Source organism: Rhamphochromis sp. 'chilingali' (assembly GCF_963969265.1).
Source record: "Rhamphochromis sp. 'chilingali' genome assembly, chromosome: 1".
NCBI lineage: Eukaryota > Metazoa > Chordata > Actinopteri > Cichliformes > Cichlidae > Rhamphochromis > Rhamphochromis sp. 'chilingali'.
In genome coordinates this window covers 61,381,359-61,387,603 of record NC_137929.1, presented here as the reverse complement: position 1 = coordinate 61,387,603, position 6,245 = coordinate 61,381,359, and the positions used below count along the sequence as shown (strand labels likewise).

The 6,245-nt window shown below is 39.8% G+C and overlaps 1 protein-coding gene across 1 annotated transcript in view; it reads right to left on the bottom strand.

The window, feature by feature from the left end:
* Positions 1-6,245, bottom strand: part of LOC308410647 (putative nuclease HARBI1) — a gene marked incomplete at its 5' end in the record, with an annotated part of 167,699 nt that overhangs the window by 70,961 nt on the left and 90,493 nt on the right. The gene's annotated exons all lie outside the window — the stretch shown is intronic.

The following is a 6,245-nucleotide window of genomic DNA, read 5'->3' as shown; positions in this document are numbered from 1 at the left end:
CCACGCTTGATATTTGGGGAAATCGACGGCGCATTTGGAGTATGCATTTGAAGTATGCATTTGAAGTACACTTCGAATTGGGACAGCCGTCGTCGCATGGCGATGACGTAATGGCACTTAAAATGCGTACTTCAAGCGTGCAGACCCTGAATTGGGACACAGCCGTAGATTTGGTTTTGGCATTGGTGGGGACGGATGATTCAACCACCAATCCCTGCACTATTTCTTTTTTTTTCTTTTTCCCCCCTTTTTGTCTTTGCTTCTTGATAAAAAAAAAAGGAGAAATATACTTGCCTACATATGCTATTCTACATGCTTTTAAACCATTTAAAATTACAATTCATATATTTTACATTTGAATTATCCCATATGGAAAAGAAATAGTAAAAACTTATATGTGATTACTCATGAAAGTGGCCACTTTCATGAGTAAATCATATAAGGCTGGACTTCTTTAAGTTACTTTCAAGTAACTTAAAGAAGTCCAGACGCTTTTCTTTGCAAGCTCCTTTGACTGTAAGATTTATGAGTTTCATGCTTTCATAGTGGTCCTTGGGAGAGCTTGACATTTTTTATCAGGTGGTCCACACTGTAAAAAGTTTGAGAAACACTGATAAGCGTATGTGTGCTTTTGGAAAACATTTAAAGCTGCAGTACAGAATCTTTGAAACAAGCTTAAAACATTTTTAGAATATCAACAGAGTACTCTGGTTCTCTCTACAGCTCCTCACTCCACCAGGGCTGTTTGGCACTTTCTGATAGTGTGCAAATGTGATGTACGTACTGCGGCAGTCATACAGACACCTGGACGGTCCAAAAGTTGGCCTACCTATTACTGGCTGAGGTTTTAGTAGAGTTGTGGCTGAACCACATAAAAATATATCATTAATTTTAATCTCCCCAATCAATTATAATGTTATACGAGTATGAGTAAATCTGTTTTTTTTTCCTCTTTGTCAGTTTAACAGTTTCTGTTTTGCCTGTCACTGTTCCCTGTCCGTTTTCTTACCTGGTTCTTCCTGACCTTGCAGTTTCTCCTCACGTTCCCCTCTTTCCTCTCTCCTTCTTCAGACTGACAATCATACACAAATAGATTGTATTCAATTAGATGAAAAATTAAATTAATATAAAAAATACTATTAAGATCATGTTACAAGTTCAAAATTGGGGATGGAGACAAGAGAAAAAAACCACAATAACAACACTGGTCCGGCCGGGTTAAGTCAAACGATGATTTTAATAGTCACACACGTGGCAGATGGACACTGTATGCAGACAGCCTCAGATCTCGAAATGGTGGAGCATTGATCAAACTCTTATAGCCTCTGGTGCCCCCACCTTATCATAAAAGCTCAAACATTCACATGCTTTTCTCTCACACGGCGCCTAAGCTACGACCTTGGCTCCCTGTTTATCTGCTCCTGCTGAGATGGGGCAGAAAACTCCAGCATGTTCTGTTCTCTTCTAATCAGACAAATAAGGCGATGACTTTCTGCAAACAGTATTTCTTATAACATCATAAAACAATATCATTCATCCACAATAAATCAGCAGTCTAATGTAATGCGAATCAGTTTAACTAACGCAATAGTTATCAGCTTCTTCTAATTCAGGAGAATAATGCAAACTAAAACTACATAATAATTCACAATCTTTAATTAGGGGTATAACATGGCATAAAATAATATTATAATTTAACAATCACTAACAAATATAAAAATATAGTCCAAACAGGTAAGGTGTAATTGTATTATCAGCCATAGTGCTTGGTCTGTTTGTCCGATGTAAATCAATTGCAGTTAGAGGCTACATTAATTTCCCCTCTGTAAGCACTTATTGAAATTATCTGAGCATTACAAGTACATATTTGCTTACTCTGTATGCTCAAATGTGACCCGTTATAGCCAACAGAAAAAAAGCGGAGGCCCGAAAAACAGGTGGGGGTCCTCCACCACCACCACTCACAGAGGCTGAGCAGTTGGCTTCCACATTTGTGATAATGTTGGCAGCATCACATATGATCTTCACAGTGCAGAGAACACAAATTAGCATCCATTACTATAATGAAATAATTTGTTAGTTTGAAATGCTACAGGGAACTATGTACCTGTACATTAATGCTGTGGAAAGACTTCCTGTTCACATAGTCTCCTTCATTTACTGAAGGAGCAATGACTGGAATGTGAGTGCCATCTATACAGCCAATCATGCCTGGGAACCGTGAGAATAAATGTAAAATTTAAGTAGTAGTTCAAATATCACCACATCATGAATTAAGTTTCGTTCATCCTGATACCTGCAATTTTGTGGAATCCCTCTTTGATAAATCTTGTGGGTCTATGACACCACAAACGAGTACAGGAGACGTTTCAGTGCAACTGTAACATTCCTGACTGCCCGACAGACGGTAGCCTTGGAAACGTGCTCAGCGTCACCAATATTATACAGAAAGCTCCCGTTTGCAAAAAATCGAAGTGCAATACAAATAATATGTACAGAACTGAGAGAATGTCCGCGATGTGTCACATGAGCAATATTAGGCCTGAGGATGTTATTCAAATAAATTATAGATTGTGCTGAAAAACGGTAACGTTCACACAGGAGATCATCAGGAAATGATAAAATGTCCGAACGCGCTCTAATCACTCTCTCCCGGCAGAGAGCTCTGTGGAGAATTTGGGCTTCAACATCTACTGGCTCTTCAAGGAAGGAGCACGCCATGTCTGACACTTCCTACAGTCAGGTTTCTGACAAAGAGGCGGAGAAGGTCAGGGTTAGTTGAAGTAAACCTGCTAGGGGCAGTGGCGTGTCCAGCGGGGTGGCCTGGGGGGGCACAGGCCACCCCCCCAACCAGACCGGCCACCCCAGGTGCCACCCCAAAGGCAAAACAATAAAATTCAATCAAATATCAAATGTCCGATTATGTTTTCACGGTGAAGCTCAGATATCCGAGTGTAAGTGAATGCAGCATCGGCTTCTGTGCTATGTGCATCACGTTAGCAAAGGTAGGAGAGCCAAGCACGAAAGACGGCACTGCAGGAAACAATTTTTCGGTGAAAGAAAATGAGGACAGAATAAATGTCCCGGTAAGTAATATTAAGTTTGCTGAGTTTAGTAAACTTCGGTGAAATTAGAATACCAAGGAAAAAATAACACTTAAAGAATTATTGCAGCCATGGAATATATCAGACAGTATGCTACTGAGGGCAGCTAACATAAGAGTTATGAGTTATAAGATATAATCTAAGTCGTAACATTGCTGTATGGAGTTGCAGGTTAACATAACTGGACTGGCCATCGGGCATACCGGGCATATGCCCGGTGACTTATTTTTTATTTATTTTTGTAAGGGCATGAACAATGAGAGGTGGTGGATTGGCCAGATGCAGGTCGATGTGTAAAAATAACTCAGGTGTTTGGTGGTGGCTATGGCGGGGCTTCCACAGAGGCCAGCAGGTGGATGAGGGAAGGGGAGGCAGGAGAAGAGACCCGAGGCAGCCGCCGGTCCTAGTGTCAGGTGAACTGAACTTCAGGTAAGAAGTTATGACCTGCAGTCTATCTGGGTCAGATATAAACCAAGTTTAGGTGGAGTTTATTTTCGTTGTGCTGACTTTTTACCGTCAGTTGCAATAACTCATACTGCGTTCTAGCCAGCTTGACGGAGTTTTTATACAGCTGGGTGGGTGCTATGATGTTACTGATAGTGAACTTTATTTTATTCATAAGGTTAGTTAGTAGAGTTGCCAACGGCTCCTTAAAAAATGGAATGGTCCCTCAATCAGAGAAAATATTACACGTTTCGTATTGAGCTGAGAAGAGACGCAGTTTGTCCCGGACTTTAGCTAGAATGGAAAAAGACACAAAGCTGGAGTTATTCTGTGTTTACGCTGCACAGCTGTCTCTTCTTCTCTCATTCTCCCCCCTCCCTCTCCTGTTTCTACTTCAATCATGAAACTGATCAATGATCAGCTGATCGGCTTTTCTCTCTTGTTTATTTATCGCCCACTTTGCACCAGAAAGAGAAAACCAGCGGATGTCGCGCTAAACAACAGCAGCACGTTTAAGCTTGATCAGCTGTTGTTAGAATTTATTTAATATTAATTTTTAATATCAGCTGATGTTTGCTGGAGCCACAGCTGTAAAGCTGCTGGTCATGATGTCAGTTTGGATATGTGGTGAGAGGGAAACATGAAGATGAAACCAGGAGATGTCCTTACTGAATCATCAGAGCTGTGATGGAGAAACAGGTTTACCTTTTAGGTGACATGAATGAGTTGAAGGGAAGTTATGAACTGTTTCTGAGAGAAAAATAACACCAGGATCCTTTTCTAAGTAGCTGACAGCTGGTAACTGTGCAGGGGCGGGTCTAGCAAAGTGTTGCCAGGGGGGCAGGTAGGGCATTAACAGGGAGAGGTGGGGCACAAAGAAATACTTTTCTTTCTTATTCTCATTTAAAATATCTAGCTTTTATTAAATAATTATCTAAATCTTACAACCAAAGTTTTTATCTGACATAAATGTATAGAAATCATACATATACCAACAAGACGGTGTACATATGGAAAAGATATATATAAATTTTATAAAGTTTGTAAATGTCTTGTGTGAAACTTGTATGAAAAGCATACAAGAGTAAAAACAGATATAAGATCCCTTGAAAGATTATATAATGAATCTTGTATGTTTTGGATACTTACTAAAACAATATATGAAAGTAATGAGAAAGTGGCCACTTTCATGAGTTAAGTCATATAAGTTTTTACTATTTCTTTTCCATATGGGACTGTCACAACAGCATTTGTTTTCATTCAAAGTCTTTATGGCTTTACTACCTGGTGGGCCGGTCTGTAGTCAAAATGCCAGATTTTCTGTCCCAGTCCAGCCCTGCAGGTTAATACTGGCAGCGTCACCATGCCAGCTGACTGTATTTCATCATCAGCCAGTGTTGTTCTTGATCAATATTACCAAAGTTTACCATAAGGCAGCATAGAAAGTATTTACTTGCTTTCAGGTTTTATTCAAATGTTAGTCTTTTCATTTGTTTCCCCACTTTTTTCCTGTTTCAAAATCAAACACCAGTTTGTGAGAAGATTATCTTCTTTTTTTAATAGGCAGATAAAGTTTTGCATTGGAACTGGCTAATTTGTCAATTGTTTGTTACAAATGTTCGTATTTTAATATTCAAAAATGTTTTTGCCCAAAACATATGTGCACTATATGTCAGTAAAAATACTATGCAAATATTGCTGTCCTTGACTGCTGAATAAACACTGACTGATTGTATCTCTTGTACTTTATCAACACAGTATCTAAAAACTTTGCACCGTAGTGGTTAAAATCTCATTCTAATAAGAGTTAAAAGCGCATTCGGTTATTAGGTTTATAGGATTATTGAATTATGGTTAACGGTTGGTAGAATTTTTTTTAAACATTATCTGCCAATTACATCTGCCACCCTTCTCCAAATCTGTGCCCCTACCTGGCCCCCCCAACAAAAATTTTCTAGACACGCCACTGGCTAGGGGGCAGGTTAGCTTCACGGAGTGTGTCGTCATAGTAACTCACTCAGAATTAATTTAAACTCGCTTTGTGAAACCGGAAACCCAGAGTTTTCGTTCACTCAGGGTATACTTACTCAGAGTTTGCACTAAACCGGCTTCCTGAAATAGGGCCCAGGACGGATTGTAGGGTAGCAAACATCGTCGGAAAACATGTTTTCAACACTGCAGGTTACCTGGTGTGTAATGTTCTTATTCCTCTATGAATAAAACATCAAGAATTGCTCCTGGTGCTAGCTTCAGCTAGCTGTTTATTATTCTTTCTACCACGATCACTTCTTCTTCTATTCTGTATATCTTATTGATTCCAGAGCGCCCCCTGTGGGTAGCTTCAACAATAGCAACTATCATTACATGGTGTAATGCTTTTCAGCTAAAAAGAAACATGATCTGACTCCTACCTAACTATATAAAGAGTAACTGAAGGTTAAATGCAGCCAACATGTCCTGTTTTCAGCCAGGCACTTACACCTCCGCTCAGCTGCGTCTCAGCCACCATCGCTCTGACAGCCAGGATGCTAGAGCCAGAGAGGCGAGCTGGAACAAACCATTTTGGGAGGGGGGGAGGTTATCTATACTTTTGTTGCTAAAGTGTTACGTCTCAACCAAGTACTGTATGCTTGTTATATTTTTAGTAGTGTGTCACACAAACAGCAAATATTGTCAAAAAAGTAAGAAATCTTTGCG